Here is a 23,710-nt window from a genome sequence, read left to right as displayed (position 1 = left end):
TTGGATGTCATTGATAACGGGATCACATCATTAGGAGAATGATGTGATGGACAAGACCCAATCCTAAGCCTAGCACAAGGATCGTGTAGTTCATTGGCTAAAGCTTTTCTAATGTCAAGTATCATTTCCTTAGACCATGAGATTGTGCAACTCCCGGATACCGTAGGAATACTTTGGGTGTGCCAAACGTCACAACATAACTGGGTGGCTATAAAGGTACACTACAGGTATCTCCGAAAGTGTCTGTTGGGTTGGCACGAATCGAGACTGGGATTTGTCACTCCGTGTAAACGGAGAGGTATCTCTGGGCCCACTCGGTAGGACATCATCATAATGTGCACAATGTGATCAAGGAGTTGATCACGGGATGATGTGTTACGGAACGAGTAAAGAGACTTGCCGGTAACGAGATTGAACAAGGTATCGGATACCGACGATCGAATCTCGGGCAAGTACAATACCGCTAGACAAAGGGAATTGTATACGGGATTGATTAAGTCCTTGACATCGTGGTTCATCCGATGAGATCATCGTGGAACATGTGGGAGCCAACATGGGTATCCAGATCCCGCTGTTGGTTATTGACCAGAGAGTCATCTCGGTCATGTCTGCATGTCTCCCGAACCCGTAGGGTCTACACACTTAAGGTTCGGTGACGCTAGGGTTATAGAGATATTAGTATGCGGTAACCCGAAAGTTGTTCGGAGTCCCAGATGAGATCCCGGACGTCACGAGGAGTTCCGGAATGGTCCGGAAGTAAAGAATTATATATAGGAAGTGCTATTTCGGCCATCGAGACAAGTTTCGGGGTCACCGGTATTGTACCGGGACCACCGGAAGGGTCCCGGGGGTCCACCGGGTGGGGCCACCTGCCCCGGGGGGCACATTGGCTGTAGGTGGTGCGCCTTGTCCTACATGGGCCAAGGGCACCAGCCCCTAGAGGCCCATGCGCCAAAGGGACAAGAGGAGGGGAGAGTCCTAAAGGGGGAAGGCACCTCCGAGGTGCCTTGGGGAGGATGGACTCCTCCCCCCTTGGCCGCACCCTTCCTTGGAGGAAGGGGCAAGGCTGCGCCCTCCCCCTCTCCCTTGGCCCTATATATAGTGGGGGAAAGGGAGGGCAACCTAACCTAAGCCCTGGCGCCTCCCTCTCCCTCCCATGACACACCTTCCTCCTCCCGCAGCGCTTGGCGAAGCCCTGTTGGAATCCCGCTACTTCCACCACCACGCCGTCGTGCTGCTGGATCTCCATCAACATCTCGTTCCCCCTTGCTAGATCAAGAAGGAGGAGACGTAGCTGCTCCGTACGTGTGTTGACCGCGGAGGTGCCGTCCGTTCGGTGCTAGGATCATCGGTGATTTGGATCACGACGAGTACGACTCCATCAACCCCGTTCTCTTGAACGCTTCCGCGCGCGATCTACAAGGGTATGTAGATCCACTCCTCCCTCGTTGCTAGATGACTCCATAGATTGATCTTGGTGACACGTAGGAAAATTTTGAATTATTGCTACGTTCCCCAACACTAATGCAAGCATAAGAGAGAAGGGAATGGCCGATATAGGAATGATCAATGTGGGTTTGCTTGCCTGGAAGCTTTGCTACAAAAGAAGGGTCGTCGACGAGGTAGTCCATCACAGGGGCAGCATCGGTCTCGGGGTCTACCGGAGAGAAGAGGGGGAAGAAATAGTAAATACAGAGCAAACAGATGCATCACTAAGCATGACAAGATAATACGACGTGTCGGGTGTGTCCTAACGTATGTCTACACGAATAGGTGAAGGGGGGATTCAACCGGGAATGTTTTCCTGGTTCCGGACCTGTGTTAGACAGATGACCGGAGGGGGAATGTTCCATGTTCAGATAGTTAGAGGCATTCGATAGGTAAACGCGCGACGTATTCGGATTCGTCTCGTTTTTCTGAGCAACTTTCATGTAGAAAACATTTTCATCCGAGTTATGGTTTATTTTCTATGAATTTCTAAAGTTTACAACATTTTCTGAAATTATTTATATTAACAAAAAAGGAAAATGACATCAGCATGACATGTTCGTGATGTCAGCACTCAAGAGACTCGCCAACCATGGTCAAACCTGACCTGTGGGTCCAGTGGGACCCACATGTTAGCCTCTGTTAGTCTAACAGTAATTTAAACAAAACTAACAGGCTAATTAGAGGGGTGGGCCCCTGGTGTTAGTGACTAACTAATTACTAATTAATTAACAAAATTTAGTTAGAAGATTTATTTATTTTTAAAACGATTTAAACAAGTGGGGCCCACACGTCAGTCTCACTGGGCAGCCCAGTCAACCCAGTCAACTGGGCCATCAGGGCCCACTGGTCAGCGACCCAGGGGCGGGGCCCACTGAGCCACATCGGCGTCGGTGTTGGAAAGAGCTCCGGTGACCAAATCGCGCGGCGGCGCGTGTCGGGGGTGGATGGAAATCGCGGCCCAACGGCCAAAACGACTGCGGTTGGTCGCGTTCGAACGAGAGCAACATTCCGCGTCGATCTACGGTACGAGCGCGAGCTGAAATGGCCGGTGCCGAGCACTAGGTCGTCGCCGGTGGACAACAGAGTCGGTCATCAGTGGAACCAGAGCTGCACAACAGGAGGAGGCACGCTAGTGGTGGCGTTGGACTCGCACAAGCTCCAGGAGCTCGATGCGAGGCTTAGCCGCGCGTGACAGTGGCGATGGCCACGACGGTGAGCTCGTCGGTGGCGATGCGTTCGGGTGCTAGCGGAGCGGCGGCTACCGGCAGGGAACAACACCATAGAGAGAGAAGAAAGGAGCGGGTTCTCACCGGGAGGGCACACGGTGGCCTGGTGAATGCTTAGGAGCAGCAGAGGATGGCGCCGGAGACGAAGAAGAACGACGGTAGACGGAGATGGGGATGAAGGGGATCCGGTGCTGCAGCGCTCCGAGCTCCAGCTGAGGCCACTGGTCAAAGGAGTCGACCCCGGTGGAGCTCACCGACAGGTCCAGCAGGCGCGGGGCCGCCGGTGGCTGTGACAACGACGGAGGACGGTGGCGACCACGCTTGGGCAGAGGGGAATAAAGAGCGAGGGAGGTTCTGGTGGGGAGAGGGAGAGGCGCATCTGGGGGCGACGATGAGGCCGAGGGCTGCTGTGGCACCCATATCCTACCCCGCGGCGCGGTCGGCGACGTGTTTCGGCGGGGACGATGCCCTGTTGCGATATGACCCGACAGGTGGAGGAGGGAGAAGAGAAGCAGGGGGAGTGGACTGGGCTAGCTCGTGCCAGGTACTGTGCACTTGGCCTAGTGCACAGTGGCCTGTGCTCTTTCTCTTTTTTATATGAAATCTTTTGTTTATTTAACAAAGATAGAAAGGGAATTATTTGGTCAACTATTTGACTTAGGAAAAATATGGGAGGTGTACCATTAAATCCCTGGTAATTATAGATAGTGCCACAAATATTTTGGAGACCAAAAGAATTGTTTTGGTATTTTTCATAAGAGGATAGCATTTAAAAATGCTTAATTGGTGCTGTTATAATTGCTAATGCTCATCTTTGCACAAAAGTGATGTTGTGTTCCTTAACAAATAATTGTTATGGAATTTTGACAAATGATGAACATTTTTCCAACAACTTTTGAGCAACTTCAAACTTCACTTGAATTTGAATTGACTGGAATTTCAAATGGGATATTGAACAAAGGTGATTAAGCATTGTTTGGAAAAATGATTAGTTTAATCATAGAGGGTTACTGTAGCATGACACTAGTGGTGTTACAAATCTCCCCCACTATAAGAAATCTCGTCCCGAGATTTAAGAGGCGGAATAAGGGGGAGAGGCCTGGTTACAAAATTCTAACGAATCTTCTTGGCCTTGGTTGCTCTTCTCCAAGAGGTCGATCCATTACGTTGATGTCTTCATTCCTCTGCTTCAGGTCATCATGATGAAGTCATCATCCTTTCTTTGGAAATTTCATCGTACTTACAAAAGGAAAATGGGTAACTTCGAAAGAACGGACCTTACAAGGTTGACCATCTGGCAGATAACTCAGGGAATGTGGTAGAAAGTAATTCTCGAATAGATACTTAAGAAAATTTCGAGAGTAAAGTAAGAAGGTACCATGAGAAGTTTCCAATGGGCAGGCAATTGTTCAATGGCCTAATTAGAAGGTGAAAGGGGTTCAGAGCAATGAGAATATGTATTGCGTCTGATACCAGAATAGATCATTAGGCAGGTGGCCCGTGAATTATATATGAAGTTAAGCGCGAGGAATAACTTTGACAACAGGGTGTGCAGGGGAGTCAGGTTTCGATCCTGTGGAACTGTGGGTTATGGGCCCACCATGTGGGTTAAAAGTAGGAAGGGTGATGATGTCTTGCATGATCATGTAAGGAAGGCATGTCAGAGGATAGACTATCGGTTATGTCGACAACAACATCGGTATCAAGGGTGAGGGACGAAGAGAACCATTTTCCTGCTCGTTGAGACGAGGCGGACCAATAGGCAAGGTTCTCGTCCATCGGTGGTTACTTGAATGTCGTCAACCATAGTAACAGGGTCTTACTGACAGAGTGGTACAATGAGGTGCTTACCTAAGGATGGAATTATCACTGCTCAGCTAAGTCAGATTACAAGAAAGGTTAAACAAACAATGGAAAGGAAAATGTGATTAACAGATTAAATAGAACAATGGAAAGGAAAATGTGTTTAAACACATATTTCAAGGGTATATCCTTCCCAAGAGAAAGTAGAGCATGATATCCATGATAGGATATAACGTAGAAAACCCTTTATGAAAGGGGAGAGAATCTTCATGACATTATCCATACAACGGTGTTTGGATAATTGATCAAGAAAAGGAAAAAATAGCATTGCGCTTCAAATGTTCTTGTTGATGAACGGAGTACCAGGCATGCTTCGAGATAGCATTGACATGGTCACTAGGTAAAGATCAGACTTTGGATACACAAAGGATCCATCTGGAACAACTTATAGAATAAGTCTTACAATTTCCTCATGGACGAATGGCTAACCTTGTAAAAGGATACTATAGCAATAGGTCCTCCGGCCAGGTGTGCTAGGCATGATATCACCTTACTGGGTTATATAAAGACCAATGCTATGACTCCTAGAAAATGTTCCAACCATCATATCTGACCGAGTTTCAGATCTGATTGGTGTCAGGACACCTTAGACTCAGGATGCCTCATAATAAAAGGTGCAACACAAATTGAGGAGAAGATATTGTAATATTATTGAGAAATGAACTATGGAAGCGAGTTCTGAAACAAGAGTTCATCACTAAACCAAGGAGAGGATGAGGAGGTGGCTGATGGACTCAACGACAATCCATCGAAATTTCTAGAAAGATGGATTTCCACAATCATGTGAACAAGGAGATAACATTAGTCAGATCAAATGATATAATGATGTATGCCCGAGGAAAACATACACAATTAAACATTGGTTAAAAAGGTGCACCCAAAATATGGTCCTAGGTAGCATGATCAATGCATAGAATGGTGATTCAATAACCAATGGTGTAAGAATGAAATGTCGACCATTAACTTCGAAGCAATAGGGTCGCTAGAAGTTTTGAATTTGCACATCCAAGTTCAATTGTCGATTTTTCGGTTGGAAACGACACGGGGGCCAAGAAGGAATGGTGATGGTGAGAAGTAATACTTGTATCAAGAATTCTCAAGAGGTGGTAAAATTCCCACGACATTCTTGACATAAAAGGTGGTAATATTCCAAGGAAAAGAAGAAAAAACACTGGATAGCAAGGAACTCAAGGTATAACACAAAACACGAACAATTTTGTGTTGGAGGGAGGGCAATAAAGTGGCCGATGATAACACAAATCATCGAGGGCAAGGATGGTATTTGTCATCATGAATTCGATTGATATCCTGAAAGAGCTCATAAGGTTGATGATGATCACGACACATTTGTCGAGAGATTTCATGAATATGTAATCAATTAGCAACGACATTAGGTCAAAGGAATGATGAAGCAAAGGGTTATTGGAGCCATGGGTACGACACAAACTCAGAATCCAGTTTGTGGTTTGAGGTGAAGTGATAAGACGAGGAAATCGACGTAAGCTTAGCTTATTGTCGAAAGATGTGCTCCGATAATAAGGAACGGGTGGCACAATTAAAATTTAGAATGATAATGATATAGTCAATCTGGCTAGGAATGACTTGAAGGATTATTAAACTCATAAGCCACGAAAATTACTTAGAGTTATTGAATCAGAGTGATGAATCGATTCACTTGTCGGTGTTCTCGAGTGACTATTAACTCATAATCCGGGGGGCACTGGAATCGGTGAGAATTATAGTTGATGAAGAACTCATAAGAAGTTATGTAGTTCCGTGATATTCTCGAGATACCTGAGGGTATACTCGAAGGTAGAGCAGAATAGAGGTTGGATAGATGTATTGACATACAGAAGACAAGTACTTCAACTTGTCTGAGAAATGGGATCAAAGAAGAAGAATATGGTCGGAACCATAGCTGCAGGGGATCCAATTTAATGACACCAAAAGAATTACCCAAATGATTAAATATTTTGCAAGAAGCTTCCGTGATAAGTTCCACATCGGGTCCATGGGCATGAACACAAGTTCAAGGTCGACTCCCACTTCTTCAATGTATAACCTTCCATTCACCTCTCGCTTCTCGAAAATGACATTAGTTGTTGAAAGTTTTACCTGGTGCAATGCCAGATAAGTATGACCCGTGAAATCTTTCGAGTTCACATAGATTAAGGAAGGCATAAGTTCAACCCATCGGGGCATCTTAGGAACATATACCACAAACTTCGGAGTAAATAATACAAGCTCGAAAGGAGAGCATGGTTAATAAAGCAGAGGATACCATTTACCAAAGGCATTATATACCCATGGAAAGGCTCACAAGATTATTGAATATGAAGGACACTGCCGGATAATAATCCAACAAGGGGTCTTATGGTCTACAACAGAGTTGATGTGAGTATCGGTACTCTATCAGAGGAAGAAGGAATGAAAGGGCATCAGATTAAAGAAACAACTGACTAATTCAAAGATCAAGTGCAAAGGAATTATCATTTCCAAATCAAGGGATCAGAAGCCAACGCTCTGATTGAGAATGCATAAGTTGAGTAGGCTTAGGGGTACAATCGATGGTAATTTGATTGGTCAAGATCCAACTCATGTTTAAAATAACGTCTGAGCCGGAAGGATGAATTCTAGGATCTGGGTGAGGATTGCGAGCATCACACATATTGAATCAACAGACTCAAAATGATAAAGACAAAGGATGCCAATTAGATTACCAGACTTATGGGATTAATCATAATGCAAGCAAGCAAGAATTTCAAGGACAATAGGCTGTTGATGATTTTCGGAAGATAGAATGGTATTTTGAAGACTTTTGTGAAATACATTAATAAACTGGGGATGAGAGGATACTCAATAAGTGCAAGAAATTATCTGTACGGGTATTCAGGTGACAAAGAACTGCAAGACAATAGGCACATAGTATTCTCGGAACAATCAGGAGGATTTCCGGGTATCTTGTGGGAACAAGAGCAATTGGGGACGAATGTAAGAATGGAAAGTGTATGTAGTTATCCATAGGGGTTGATGGTGGAAGGGAATTTTAAACGCGATGAGGACAAGATATTGGGATAACATCGGAGAGTATCTTCGGGGTCTTCTGATGAATCAAGCCATCATATGGAATGAAGTGGCTCTCCAGGAGGAAGTGGTTACGAGATCCTAGAGTCAGAGTTAGTAAAATCTTTAACCCGAATAGACGAGAGATCAGAGTCCCAGAGTATAGACGAGGAATAAAAAGATCCTAATACCACCCAATGGCGACGTGGGCCCGTAAGACACACAACCATGTTAGTAAAAAAAATTCATTGACTAGACTCAACTTCGGCCAAGGTGTTGGAAAGGGGGATCCTACAGGCAGTCGGCTCTGATACCAACTTGTGACGCCCCCGATTCAATCGTACACTAATCATACATGCAAATGTTTACGATCAAGATCAGGGATTCACGGGAAGATATCACAACACAACTCTATATTACAAGTCAGGGGCCTCGAGGGCTCGAATACATAAGCTCGAATACACAACAGTCAGCGGAGGCAACGATATCTGAGTACATACATAAGTTAAACAAGTCTGCCTTAAGAAGGCTAGCACAAAACCAACAACGATCGAAAAGGCAAGGCCTCCTGCCTGGGAGCCTCCTAACTACTCCAGGTCGACGGCGGCCCTCACGTAGTAGTAGGCACCCTCGGGGTAGTAGTAGTAATCAGTGGTCTCACCCAGCTCCTGGGATCCGTCACCTGGTCGCAACAATCGGGTATAGGGGAAAAGAGGTAGCAAAGCAGCTGTGAGTACTCATCCAAAGTACTCGCAAGACTTACATCAGATCTAAACTAAGTATGCATCTGTATCAAAGGAATGAGATGTATCTGTGGACTAAACTGCAGAATGCCAGATGAGAAGGGGAAAGACTTGAAGGAAATATGCCCTAGAGGCAATAATAAAGTTATTATTTATTTCCTTATATCATGATAAATGTTTATTATTCATGCTAGAATTGTATTAAACAGAAACATAATACATGTGTGAATACATAGACAAACAGAGTGTCACTTGTATGCCTCTACTTGACTAGCTCGTTGATCGAAGATGGTTATGTTTCCTAACCATAGACATGAGTTGTCATTTGATTAACGGGATCACATCATTAGGAGAATGATGTGATTGACTTGACCCATTCCGTTAGCTAAGCACTTGATCGTTTAGTTTGTTGCTATTCCTTTCTTCATAACTTATACATGTTCCTATGACTATGAGATTATGCAACTCCCGTTTATCGGAGGAACACTTTGTGTGCTACCAAATGTCACAACGTAACTAGGTGATTATAAAGGTGCTCTACAGGTGTCTCCGAAGGTACTTGTTGGGTTGGCGTATTTCGAGATTAGGATTTGTCACTCTGATTGTCAGAGAGGTATCTCTGGGCCCTCTCGGTAATGCACATCACTCAAGCCTTGCAAGCATTGCAACTAATAAGTTAGTTGCGGGATGATGTATTACGGAACGAGTAAAGAGACTTGCCGGTAACGAGATTGAACTAGGTATTAAGATACCGACGATCGAATCTCGGGCAAGTAACATACCGATGACAATGGGAACAATGTATGTTGTTATGTGGTCTGACCGATAAAGATCTTCGTAGAATATGTAGGAGCCAATATGAGCATCCAGGTTCTGCTATTGGTTATTGACCGGAGACGTGTCTCGGTCATGTCTACATAGTTCTCGAACCCGTAGGGTCCGCACGCTTAAAGTTCGGTGACGATCGTAATTAGGGTTTTTGTGTTTTGATGTACCGAAGGTTGTTCGGAGTCCCGGATGTGATCACGGACATGACGAGGAGTCTTGAAATGGTCGAGACATAAAGATTGATATATTGGAAGCCTATATTTGGATATCAAAAACGTTTCGCGTGAAATCGGGATTTTACCGGAGTACCGGGGGGTTACCGGAACCCCCCCGGGGGTTATTGGGCCTACATGGGCCATAAGGGAGAAGAGGAGGGCCGGCCAGGGCAGGCCCCGCGCCCCCTCCCCCTAGCCCGAATAGGACAAGGAAGGGGGGGTGGCGCCCCCCTTTCCTCTTTGTCCCTGCCCCCTTTCTTTTCCAACAAGGCAAGAGGGGGGAGTCCTACTCCCGGTGGGAGTAGGACTCCTCCAGGCGCACCCCTAGGGCCGGCCGCACCTACCCCTCTCCCTCCTTTATATACGGGGGCAAGGGGGCACCCCATGACACACAAGTTGATCTTCGTGATCGTTCCTTAGCCGTGTGTGGTGCCCCCTTCCACCATTTTCCACCTCGGTCATATCGTAGCGGTGCTTAGGCGAAGCCCTGCGTCGGTAGAACATCATCACTGTCATCACGCCGTCGTGCTGACGAAACTCTCCCTCAACGTTTTTCTGGATCGGAGCTCGAGGGATGTCACCGAGTTGAACGTGTGTAGAACTCGGAGGTGCCGTACGTTCGGTACTTGGATCGGTCGGATCGGGAAGATGTACGACTACTTCCTCTATGTTGTGTCAACGCTTCCGTTGCCGGTCTACGAGGGTACGTATACAACACTCTCCCCTCTCGTTGCTATGCATCACCATGATCTTTCGTGTGCGTAGGAATTTTTTTGAAATTACTACGTTTCCCAACAAGACTAGCATCTTCAAGCAGCTCCAAGCATCTTGCAGCATTCAGAAGAGTATAGGATAGCAGTTTATATTTAGCAAACATGTTGTAACATTAGCGCCCAGAGATCACTTCCTCGACTCCCTGCGAGGAAATGATCCCGGAGCCATCATATCCATTACATGCCTCAGCCTCCAGTATCCAGTTCTAGTTGTATCGATCGGGATACAACTCCGAGCGTTCGTTACCGTAGGACAAGCTATCGATATATGTTTTATTCCCTGCAAGAGTGCACCAACTTACCCACCACTCTCAATCAACTCTGGTCGGACACACCATCAGGTCATGACCGGCCTCAGCCGATCAACAAACCGCAGTCCTACCTGGGCTCTACAGAGAGGCCAGCACGCCGGTCTACATCGTAAATGCAAAGGGGTCATGGGCCATCGCCCTTTGCAATCCCGCACGTCGTGTACGTGGCCGGTGAGCGGACCTAGCCTCCGTTATACAAGGCGAGGCGTTCTAGTCCAACCCGGCGTGCGCCATTCCATCGTTGACGTCCGTTGAGCTTTCGGCTGATACATACAACGCAGAGTGCCCATACTTATTACCACTTGGTGGTTAGTGCGAAAAGGCTAGAGGCCTAACAATCATAGTGCTAAGCTAACGGATGGGTCTTGTGCATCACATCGTTCTCTATTGATGTGATAATGTTCATCAAATGACAACACATGTCTATGGCTAGGAAACTTAACCATCTTTGATTAACGAGCTAGTCAAGTAGAGGCATTCTAGGGACTCTCTGTTTGTCTATGTATTCACCCATGTATCAAGTTTTCGGTTAATACAATTCTAGCATGAATAATAAACATTTATCATGATACAAGGAAATATAAATAACAACTTTATTATTGCCTCTAGGGCATATTTCCTTCAGTCTCCCACTTGCACTAGAGTCAATAATATAGTTCACATCGTCATGTGATTTAACACCAATAGTTCACATCTTTATGCGATTAGTTCACATCTTCATGTTACTAATACCCAAAGGGTTTACTAGAGTCAATAATCTAGTTCACATCGCTATGTGATTAACACCCAAAGAGTGATCATTTTTTGCTTGTGAACGAATTTTAGTCAACGGGTCTGCCACATTCAGAGCCATATGTATTTTGCAAATTTTTCTATGTCTACAATGCTCTGCACGGAGCTACTCTAGCTAATTGCTCCCACTTTCAATATGTATCCAGATTGGGACTCAGAGTCATCCAGATCGGTGTCAAAACTTGCATCAACGTAACTCTTTATGACAAACTTTTTGTCACCTCCATAACCGAGAAACATATCCTTATTCCACTAAGGATAATTTTGACCAATGTCTAGTGATGTACTCCTGGATCACTATTGTACCCTCTTGCCAAACTCTTGGTGAGGTACACAATAGGTCTGGTACATAACATAGCATACTTTATAGAACCTATGGCTGAGGCATAGGGAATGACTTTTCATTCTCTTTCTATTTTCTGCCGTGGTCGGGTTTTGAGTCTTTACTCAACTTCACACCTTGCAACACAAGCAAGAACTCCTTCTTTGACTGTTCCATTTTGAACTACTTCAAAATCTTGTCAAGGTATGTACTCATTGAAAAATATATCAAGCGTCTTGATCTATCTCTGTAGATCTTGATCACTACAAAAAAAATGCCAGTAGAGACGTCAAATTTCATACCTAGGGACGTGTTATTTCACCTCTAGGTAACTGTAGAGTCGTTTTAGTAAAGCGTCTTTGAAGCGTCTTCCCACAGACCGTCTCAAACTAGGTAGACATGCTTGCTAAGCGTCTTTACATGACATGGGACGCTATATAGGAACGTTCAATATCGTGTCTACACAAGTAGAGACGTTATGTTAGACATGCTCATATCACGTCTCTACTCACATAGACATGTTTCATTTGCGTCTCAAGACCAGGTGAGGCGCTTGTGTAAATACGTTCATCATGGGCCCAGTACTTTATACACGTCATGTAGAGACATTATATTTATCTTTAAATGTACATAAGCGACTCCGTACAAATGAAATATTTTACTTTAAATATGGTTTGATTTATTTCGAATTTGTATTTCATCATTTCAAATTCGGTCATTTGATCATGACATGGCCGCACATGCAGATTAATTCAATAATATCATTATATGAAGGCACCATTCCACGTCGTAGACTGCATTTGCAAACATCGCATTATCAAAATTGGCAAGCTGAGTAGATACTTACACCAAAGTTCACAACTGAATAATAACATACATTCATACAGAACGTACAAATAAATAAGAAATATCCTATAGTCTAGAACTATGTTTCTCAATTAAGCTAAAATATAACATAAGGAACACTACTTGTTCATTCACAAACTAATCCTGGCTCCCTTTTCAAATCCTGAACTACCCAATTACTCCTGGCTCCCTTAATGCACTCTCTTTCCAAATCCTGAACCACCCTAGAAAAGCAAATGAACAATGTTTTTAGAAGTGCAAGATAAGATGTTCTTTGATAAATTATAAGTGTATCATACAAATGCTTCGTTGGAGTGGTTGGCTTAGTTTTTTTCTTACCTAAAAACAGCCACAAAGATTTTGATAACTAAAGTATCTTAAATGTGGATATTGGAGCATACTTGATGGTTGTATGGAAACATACTTACATGTGAGGAAGGCCAAGCAATAACATAACCAACATCTCCTACTGTTTGGAGTTTTTCATATGGTCTAACCAGTTCTCATCTCCTAGATTGAGCCACCGACAGAGACTGCAACATATTGTTCTCCAAGCATGTTTTCTTCAACCACATATGTTCTATCTTTACTCCCTAAAATTCCATTGGCCAAGGGTTTGTTTTTGTTTCTCGAATTGATCGAAAAGAACAAGACTTCAGTTTTATCCCACTTTTGCAAGAAATAGAACATTTGCTATTAATAAAACTGGGAAGATTTCACTTTACGCAAAGAAGGACAATTTCATAGAGAATTAGACCAACTACAATTATACAACCGTTTGGATACCTAGCATATATGTACCTGCTTATTGACTTGGTGAAAACCACCTAGGAATGCACGAAGCAGCCCTATTCTACACATACTTTTGATCAGCTTAGATTAAGGTTTTGTTACAACATAATAATTTATTTTGAAAGCTAAACATGCATGGATGATGCAAACAAATGAAGTACTCGTCATGTAAACTAGAAGTGTATGTGTGTTTTCTGTGCTGGCCTATAGTGCTGAGTGATCTTGCGATGTTGTTTCCATCATATATTCATTGTACTATAATGTAAAGCAATGCTAGCATGCCAGGCCCGAAACAATTTAAGTTCATTTATGTGATTATAAATTATCAAATGTAACCGTGACCATAAATCAATGGATTATGACATGTTTAATCATAGTATATCACTTGCTAGCCGATTTTTGGAAGTTAAAAAAATAACCATTAATCATGAGACAAATAAACAAGTGGACTTCATGAATTTTATCATCAAACTGCATGAGCAAAATAGCTTGCCATCTAACCTTACACCTCCAGTCCGTGCTTCCTTTGAAATGCTCTCCCCTGAAATGGACAAAGAGATTGTAAATAATGTGCATGCTTTATCAAAAGGTAACACCTGTTGGGCGTGAAAAACATGACCATTTTTCAGTCCCAGGAATGGCAACATCGTTAGACATTTATGTTTCTCCTAGAGATAGCAAGGCTAGTATACAGGCCACTGAAGTAGCTAAATAATGGACGGTGAATGAAATCAAATTATTCGCTATAGGCAGAATTAAACTAAGAGATAATATCATCAATCGCAAACGATAGCCATTATCAGATAAGGACCGCCAGATAGCAGAAAGAAGAAAATCCTCTTTCGAAACAGGAGAAGCAGAGCCAAATCACCAGGGTAACACCTATATAACTCTGTTCTACTTCTGCACATATATAGTGAACATTTCATTAAGCAAACAATTACCATATTTGCATATTATCACTGAAATAGTTGGTTTCAAACAATCATATATTTTCTCCCTATCTTTTCTTTTCTTTGCTGAACTAGATGTACTATTCATGTTCATAACAAAAGATACATTATTCTTCTATTCTCTAGTTCACTAAGGTGATGAAATAAATTTAAGTAAAATATGTTATGTGATCTTTATTTTTTTTATTTCCTGGGTGAAACAGAACATGCTATGTGATTGTTGAATACATGGATGCGCCATTTTCGTGTCATCTGTCTATATGATTTTACTTGGTTGTGTGATGTGACAATTCTCAAAATGTTATCAATTTTCTACTAACTTCGAATCTTAATTCCATTTGTTTCAAAATGCAGGGGGGCGGCTGTGGGTTGTGGTAGACCAATTTGTACGGCTTGCCAGAAAGCAGCAACTACGAACAGACAAGGGAGGAGGCTAGACAGACCTTCAAAGGAAATTGTTTGTCCTGTATGATCGCATCACTTGGGATCAAGTGGAGTGAGTCCAATAAATAGCACTCAGGCATGAAACTTCATAGGTCAAATCACGCGCTGGTAGCTCCAAGGCAACAACGTCGATGGCAACCAATCCCCGCACGACGACTAGAGTTTTGCCAGGAGGGACGTGCGCAAGGGCGGATGGCAAAACGGCGACAAGGAGCCGAGCCAAAGGTGGTCTCCAGCGCCAACACCGCCGCCCTGCAAAGCCGTCATTGCCACGCAACAGGTTGTACGCCAAACATGACGAGCATTGTACATGCTGGTAGTTTTTCACCTCTCCTCAGGATCTGTAAACAACACGCAACCCAACCGAGAAACAATCAAACCGAGAGAACTGTATGTACGCCCAATGTTCAAAAGATTTTTTTATTGATGTGAATATCTACTCTACTCCTACCACGGAGCAGGGAACCTGCAGTTTGCAGAGTCGAACAACAAAAATTGACAGCGATTAAGCAGGAAATCAATTTACTACATAAGTTTGAGACACTAGAAGAATTCGAGGATTTTCCGTACCAGCTTGAGCGATCAGATCACAATGTGCAGGGGCACGACGAATCTGGGGTGGCTACCCAAGGCGGAACGGATGCACGCCCGTGCTTGCTCGGCATATTCCACCTGTAGCTTGAAGACGAAGATGTTCCTCGTAGCAGATGCTTCCTCCGACCTTAATCTGCACATCCCCGGCCCCGCCGCCGGCCAACTCCGCCGCCCTCGTCCCCTCCATCCTCGCCCAAAACCTAACCACGCAGCCGGGATAAGATCACGGCGCACCGCAGCATCCCCTCCTCCTTATGCTTCCTCCGGTGCCCGATTGAGTGGCCGGTAGCCACGCCCCTCGGCGGGCACAAGCACAACCCCAAGCTCGCGTCGCGCCGGCCGCCTCAGCGCCGCAAATCCCGCCCGAGAAGTGGGACCACGGCTACCTGCAGGACAGAAACAGAGCGGAGAGGTCAGGATTCGCCGGCCCGGGCAGCGGAACGGCACGCCCGCACCAAATCACGACCACCAGAACGAACCGCGGGATTAGAGCCGCCGCCGCCGCCTCATGCGCCGCCACATCTGGAGGGGTGGACGAGGAAGAAGAAGCCCCGAGGCACCCGCCGGCCGGTCTCTGTCCCCCAACCTCCGCCGCATCAAATCGCTCGCCGCCCATCGAGTCTCCCTCAAGTCCGCCACCAAACGAATCGATTGCCGCCCCTGTGTGGAGGCGATGCACATCACTGGCCAGGGAGGGATCCCATTAGATGGATTAGGAGGTTGGAGAAGGAGATAAGTGGGGAGATGGCCGCGTGGGTGAGAGAAAATACATACAGGGAGATATTTTCTGACGGCAAATAGGAGCGCCAAGGGTCAAAATATTTCCTCCAAACGAAATTCAGGAAAACATAATTTTTATCATTTAGAAAAATGACAATTTGTTTCTGTTATTATAGATAAAACAACTAGAAAATGGGTCAATGCTCATACATTTGCTCTGTTATTATTTTTTGCATGTATGCCATTAAGAAGCACACATTAGCCCCGCGTCGCTCCACACGAGCGACATAGGCGGTGAACCTAGCCACCATCGACAGCCGGCTCTTCTGCCGTCTTCCCCTCTCACGACCGCCTTGGTGCGACGCCGGGGAAAGCCCGTGTGGCAGCGGCAGCGACATGCTTCTTTTTCATATAGCGGGCGTCCTCATGGCTGGCTCGTGCAGTGCCCGCAAATGGACATTGCGTGTTCTGTGCGGGAGGGATGAAGCTCCTCTCCTTTGGTAGAGAGGCGGATCCGGGGCCCTCGCGCCTAGATCTGGTGTGCGGGCGGCAGTCGGCCAACCTAGGCAGCCCTGGCGGTGTGGGGTGGTGTGGTCGGTGCTTTGCTTGGTCTGATCAGGCATAGCATGGGCCTCACAAGGGTGTGCGCGGCCCGATGGTGCTCTGGTCGTGGCCGGGACATGGTGAGTCTGCGGGGAGGTGCAGCACAAGTGGCTCTGCGGCGAGATTCTACCACCGTGAGGTCACTCGACGACGTGGTGAGGGGCTGATGCTCGGGCTACGCGGTAGTCCGAGGGTGGCGTGGTGGAGCGGCTCGTAGTGATGGAGCAGAGGCACACAGGCGAGTGTTGGATCTTCTGCGTTCTCCGGCACACGCGCGTGGGAGCCTGGTCATGGCTGGAAACGAAGGTGCTTCGTGGCCTTGGGTGGCATATCTCTGGTCCATGGTCGTGTGGTCGTCGGTAAGGATTGGTTCGTGATACATCCAGTGACTGGACTTTCGGTCGGCGGTTGGTAGATCTAGTGGCTGTTGTTGGTCTGCGGCCTCCGCAAGGTGCGATTGGTTGTTCCGACGATGACCTTCTTCGATTGCAATTTGGCTCGGTGGTGGTGCTAGGTGGGCGTTGTTGTGAGATGATGTGCGGATGAGGTGATGTTGGGAGCTTGGGTGAAAGCCCTGTCTTGGTTGTGGGCGTGACCAACGATGGCGGCGACCGTGGTCGTTGCTTATCTTCTAGGAGGCATCGTTGTATTGTTGCCACACCACTCCGGCGCTGATCGTTGTAGCTCCGGGGGAAACCATTGATCTAGTTTGATCAGATGATGGTGGCGCTTTCGTTTCGTATCCTCCCCCTCCCATGGGTGCTTCGTCTTTGGAGTTGGGTATTGACGAGCTGGGTCAGTGGAAGATGGCAGTGTTCGCGTCGAGGCTTCTGTTGAAACGATGATGAGGGGAGCAATATCGGAGACTTGGCTATGGTTGAGGTGCAGTCGACTCTTCTCCAACGGCTTGTTTGTTGCTGTGAAGCCAAAGTTGTGGTGGTGGAGTCTCGATGGCATACGATGACAGGAGCAATTGGTTCGTTCAATGATCGTCTACGACACTAGTCGTGCCTAGTTCTTCTTCGTGATTCTCCGTTAGAGTCAGAGTTATCATGTCTGGTCGTAGGAAGCTGAGTTCTGGTGCAGATCTTCATACATCTCCACAAGGCCTGTACAATGTGGTTTGGGTCGATGATCGCCTATGGCGAAGTCGAAGTCGTTGGCTCAGGGTTAGGGATGGCGAGGACGCCTCTAGGGAGGAGTGATAACGATGCCACATCCGTGCTGTGTCGATGAGGCTCTCTTTAGAGTAGTGTGCGGTGGGGTATCTTATGTGTGTCGCTCAGCGGTTGTGTTGGTTTTTACCCGGTTCTTCACAATTAACCAAGCAATTAGATTTTCGCTCAGTTTTCCCCAATTAAATGAGCAACTCTCCTTTTCTTGTTAATGAAGCAGGAATCCTATCATTTGGAGAAAAATTATTTATTCCACATATTTTTTGAAGTGAGCTTATTAGATAAAAATAATAATTATATCAAAATATGATTATAATGTTCCTATGTACAATGTCGACCAAAAGGAGGAAGGGCATGGTGGCACAATGAGATCACTAAAATTGACGTCGCCCCGGTGTGAACGGCGTGATAAACGCAAGACGGGCGGCTACATCGAATAAAGTTTTCTTTCTTATTATTATTTCCTTATTTTCTGCTTCTTATTATTGTTGTTTTTAGTCTCTTTTTTCATTAATTTTTTTCACTTCTTTTTCATAAATACAGAAAATGTTCAAAATTTACTTTTTCAAGCTCTCCAAAATTGTTATGACATTCATAAATTTTGTTCGCATTCTCCAAAAAAATATCATTTAAAAAATGCTAGTTCTCAAAAACATGTTCAGAGTTTCAAATTTTATTCACAATATTCAATAAATGTTCGAAAATACAAAAAAAATCAGAATTTTCGACTTTTTTTCATGTTATCAAACAAATCCCTTCTAAAATAAATTTTCATGTTTTTTTAAAAATTAGTTATTTTCAAAAGAAATGTCTAGTTTTTAAGAAATGTTTGCAATTTTAAATTGCACTCTAAAAAATATTTGAGGATTTTTTCTCAAAAAATATATGAGTATTTCAAAATTTATTCATGTTTTCAAAAATTATTTAGAATTCAAAAAAAATATTTTCAAAAAAAATTCTAGTATTAAATGTAGTTATCATTTTTAAAAATATTTGACATTTCAAAATTGTTGGCAGTTTAAAAAATAAACAGAAACGTATCCGAGTCTCGCCGCTGCAGTGGGTTATTGAATACTTGCGATAGTAACAATTTTATTCACAATATTCAATAAATGTTCGAAAATACAAAAAAATCAGAATTTTCGACTATTTTTCATGTTATCAAACAAATCCCTTCTAAAATAAATTTTCATGTTTTTTAAAAATTCGTTATTTTCAAAAGAAATATCTAGTTTTTAAGGAATGTTTGCAATTTTAAATTGCACTCTAAAAAATATTTGAGGATTTTTTTCTCAAAAAAACATATGAGTATTTCAAAATTTATTCATGTTTTCAAAAATTATTTAGAATTCCAAAAAAATGCATTTTAAAAAAAAATTCTAGTATTAAATGTAGTTCTCATTTTTTAAAATATTTGACATTTCAAAATTGTTGACAGTTTAAAAAATAAACAGAAATGTATCCGAGTCTCGCCGCTGCAGTGGGTTATTAAATACTTGCGATTGTAGCAATTTTATTCACAATATTCAATAAATGTTCGAGAATACAAAAAAAATCTGAATTTTCGACTTTTTTTCATGTTATCAAACAAATCCCTTCTAAAATAAATTTTCATGTTTTTTAAAAATTCGTTATTTTCAAAAGAAATGTGTAGTTTTGAAGAAATGTTTGCAATTTTACATTGCACTCTAAAAAATATTTGAGGATTTTTTTCTCAAAAAAATATATGAGTATTTCAAAATTTGTTCATGTTTTCATAAATTATTTAGAATTCCAAAAAATACATTTTCAAAAACAATTCTAGTATTAAATGTAGTTCTCATTTAAAAAAATATTTGACATTTCAAAATTGTTGGCAGTTTAAAAAATAAACAGAAATGTATCCGAGTCTCGCCGCTGCAATGGGTTATTAAATACTTGCGATTGTAACAATCACCAAAAGTCCTCTGTTCCATTCGCTAGCAGCGGAAGTTGAACAACGCTATGTCCCGAGTTCAAGTTCCCCAACTACTCCATTTTTGGGATTTTTATGCCGCGTGTTAAAAAACTCTCATTGCGTCTGGTGGGCTGGCCCAGTCGTCTGGACCCTTTGCGTCGCACTCCTATATAACGCAAGGTCCGGGAGGTGCGCGCGATGAGATTTCTGTTCCGTGTTTCATCGAAAAAAATTGAGCTTCTTCTAGAGATTTCTGTTTCGTTTGTGGGCAGAGATGGGCATGCCATTTTCGATCCGTGTTTTGTCCATCTTATTAGCTGATTTTATTTGCAACCTACTATTACAAGATTATATGTTATTACTCTTAGAAATGATTATAGATTATTTTTAAACTCTTCTCTAGCCATAGCGTTGTATTCTAAAACGTCTCAAAAATCGTTCCAATGTATTTACACATGAAAATAATAATGAATATGATGCACCTGTAAAAGTGAAATTTGTGACGCTATACATATCGTTCTAAAAAGCGTCTCCACATAATAGGTACTTCTAAATGTAAGGACAAATATAAAAGCGTCTGAGGAAAAGCGTACCTACTGATATATTTTGTTGTAGTGGATGCTCAATATGTAAGTAGCTTCATCGAGGTCTTTCTTTCAAAAACTACTTTCAAACACTCCTTTATGTTTTCTAGAAAATTCAACATAATTTCCGATCAACAATATGTCATTCACATATACTTATCAGAAATGATATAGTGCTCCCTGAGGGAGTACTGGATTAAGGGGTCCTTGGGCGTCCTGCCTGTGTGACATGGGCCGAACTAATGGGCTATGAAGGTACAAGACAGAAGACTCTCTCCCGTGTCCGGATGGGACTCTCCTTGGCGTGGATGGCAAACCTAGCGTTCGGATATGAAGATTCCTTTCTCTGTAACCGACTTTGTACAACCCTAGTCCCCTCCGGTGTCTATATAAACTGGAGCTCACTACTAGGAAAAGGGCTAAAGATGAAATTGACACTAATGACGCACCAGAGAAGTGATGCGCCACTATTATTTACTAATGGCGCACCACGTGAAGATACGTCATTAGTGTGTAACACACTAATGGCGCACCAGGCACAAGGTGCGCCACTAGTAACAAAATGTTTTTTTTTCATTTTTTCAAACATACTAATGGCGCATCCGGGCAAAGTGCGCCATTAGTAGTTAGAACTACTAATGGCGCACCAACCGTTGAGTGCGCCACTAATGTATTATTATTTTTTACTTTTTTGCAAAACTACTAATGGCGCACCGTCGCATAGTGCACCATTACTAGTTCAAACTAGTAATGGCGCACTGTGCCACGGTGCGCCGTTAGTATAAGAATTATTTTTAATACTTTTTTGCAAAACTACTAATGGTGCATGTATGTGTGGTGCATCCTCCCCCGCTCCACCGCCGCCGACGAGCCACCGCATATATGTTACTCCCAAAAGCATATAAAGTTTGTCAAATTTTGAGCTATGGATATTTAGTTATGATTTAAATAAGTTTGAACATATTTAAACACAAATAAATATCAAACAGCATTTTAAATGTTGTTAACATGGCAACAAACTGCATATTATGTTTCTACATGAAATTCTGAGCATCTAGCATATGTGACATGTTATATTTGGATGCGTAAAAAGATATGTGCAAAGAAAAAAATGCATAAAAACAAAAATTGGGGAGCGTGGGAATCAAACCCAGGACCTCCCAGTGTGTGTGCTGCGTGCTGACCAGTCAGGCTAGTGTGTGTGTGTTTTGTTTCAGATACGGTTAGGTGGAATATAACCTGAGTGCTCGAACTGTAATAAAAAATTTGTACTAATGGCGCACCTGGGGGTGGTGCGCCATTGCTGTCGTCGTACTTATGGCGCACCAGGGGAGGTGCGCCATTGCTAACCCTCCCCCCACTCCAGCAGTTCCCCTCTGGCCTCTCTCCCTCCTTCGCCAGATCCCCCACTCAACCTAACCTCGCCGCAGCCGCCCACGCGCCCCCGCCGCCTCCCTCTCCCCTTCGCTGCCTCCCCCCGAGCCCCGCCTCCCCTTGAGCGCCGCCTCCCTCGCCTCGGAGCCGCCCTTCCCCGAGTTCCACCAGGAGAGGAGGCCCCACGTCCACCAGGAGAGGAGGCCCGCGACCTCCCCACCGTCTATCCCCGCCTCCCCCAAGCTCGCCGTCTCTGCCCTCTGTCGTCTCCGCTCCGGCCACCACCTCATCGTGGTCAGGTAACCCTCCTCCCTCTGCCTCTCTTCTCCTCTCTTCCTCCTCTCCTCCCTCCCAGCCATGCCCTCTTCTTCTCTCTTTTGCTAGGTTTAGGTCAAATCCCTCTCGAATTTAGGTCAAATTAGGTTCAAAAAATTGTGGGAGTAGTGCCTAGCAAACATGAATAATTAGTACTCCATGTGCATTGGAGTACTTGGTACCTGCAAGATTTGGACACACTGAAAAAATGCACTGGACACACTGAAGAAAATTTTTGTGTCCAGTAAGATTAGAGAAAATTTTGTGCTAATGGTGTGCTGGTAGAACGCACAATTTTTGTTAGTTCGTTGCCATGTCATGATAGGACATTCAGTTGTTTCTGTTGTTCACAATGCTCTGAATTTGTGTGCCAAAAGAGAGTTTTCTCTGAATTTGTTGTTCACAATGCTCTAATGGTTTGTCAGTGAATGGTGGTGCAATGGTGGTGCAATGGTGGCCTCTGTTTCAAATATTTCAGCAATTACTTGACCATAAATAAAAAAGAAGATTTGGGGATGGTAACTCCTGTGTGGTTTCTATTAAATTTAAAATAGTGAGGGTGTCATTTTCATCCATTCATCTCTTTCTCTAGCTTGTCTAAAAGTTATGTTTACAATATTGCTGCATTTTCTAGAACAACCGCCACACTATAATATTTCATAAGATGATGATATAGTTAAGAATATTACTTAAGGTATGCTTCTGAATATTGTTGTCCACAATGTCTTCTCGCCAAACGCTTATCCATTTAGGAGCCATGGTCATAAGCAGTCTGCTTGAGGGTGATCTTCCACAACATATGGAATTTATCCATCTAATGTAGTCAATAGATGTTGTCAAGTGATTGTGTCATGGTTTTGGTTCTGTTTTTAAAAAGGAAAGCCAGCTGTTGAGGCTTCAAGAAAATATTTTCTCAGAATATTACTGCTAAGCCCAAGCTTGTTAATCATGTAACTTGAGAAAATTATTGGAGTAGATCAAATTCAGCCATTATAATGTTTGATGCCTGCATCAACACTTCTTTGTACTACATGCGGTTGTTATAGTTGAGGGTCAAAAGTAGAGGTTAGCTTTAACATGATTCGCTAGTGCTTTCATCACTTGTGTGGTGATTGTCTTGGTCCTTTTCATTTTTGTCATGGCATTCTTGAGGTGCTGATGTGTCTGAGGGCATGAACCATGATCAGGTTGAGTTCGGATTTCATTAGATTAGATGGATTATCAGAACTTGACGTGATTTTCCACTTAGCTATCTGAATTGAGAAAAAACATAGCTTTTGCTATCTCTGAGGCAAAACATGCTACTCCATATACAACTAATACTACTACTAGACAAGATACTACTCCATATACTACTAATACTACTACTGTATTTCATTTCAAAGTTCAAAATGCTGGTACTGAGATTTTCATTTCCAATGAGTGATGTTTTTCCTAGCTGTCGGGGGTTTGGTGCGACATCTGCCAAAGGATGGCTTATCATGGTGGGGGCGAGTAGAACGTCGCCGGTGCCTGGAAACGGGATGAGGCGAAGACATGCACGCCGACGAATCTTACCCAGCTTCGGGGCTCTCCGGGGAGATAATACCCCTACTGCTGCTCTGCGGGGTCTCCGCATGATCACTAGGGTCAAGTGTTTACACGGTTGCTCCTTGAGCTGTGTCTGGTGGTAGGAGAGGGCAAGGCTAGCTCTCTCCTTCTATCTGGTATGGTATAGAACTACTGGCATCCAACCCTTTGCATGGGT

The 23,710-nt window shown here is 43.8% G+C and overlaps 1 long non-coding RNA gene across 1 annotated transcript; it reads right to left on the bottom strand.

Moving 5' to 3' along the window:
- Nucleotides 1–12,426: 12,426 nt before the first annotated feature.
- Nucleotides 12,427–16,017, bottom strand: LOC119266971. Its single transcript, XR_005132243.1, has 5 exons — nt 15,736–16,017; nt 15,233–15,642; nt 14,662–15,003; nt 13,767–13,806; nt 12,427–12,697 (listed from the first exon to the last, which is right to left on the bottom strand). It is a non-coding gene; the product is annotated as an uncharacterized LOC119266971 (long non-coding RNA).
- Between the last annotated feature and the right edge of the window lie 7,693 nt (nt 16,018–23,710).

This window comes from Triticum dicoccoides, chromosome 3A, assembly GCF_002162155.2.
Source record: "Triticum dicoccoides isolate Atlit2015 ecotype Zavitan chromosome 3A, WEW_v2.0, whole genome shotgun sequence".
NCBI classification, from domain to species: Eukaryota; Viridiplantae; Streptophyta; class Magnoliopsida; order Poales; family Poaceae; genus Triticum; species Triticum dicoccoides.
The sequence above is the reverse complement of the archived record's forward strand: the minus strand, read 5'-3'. Positions and strand labels throughout refer to the sequence as shown.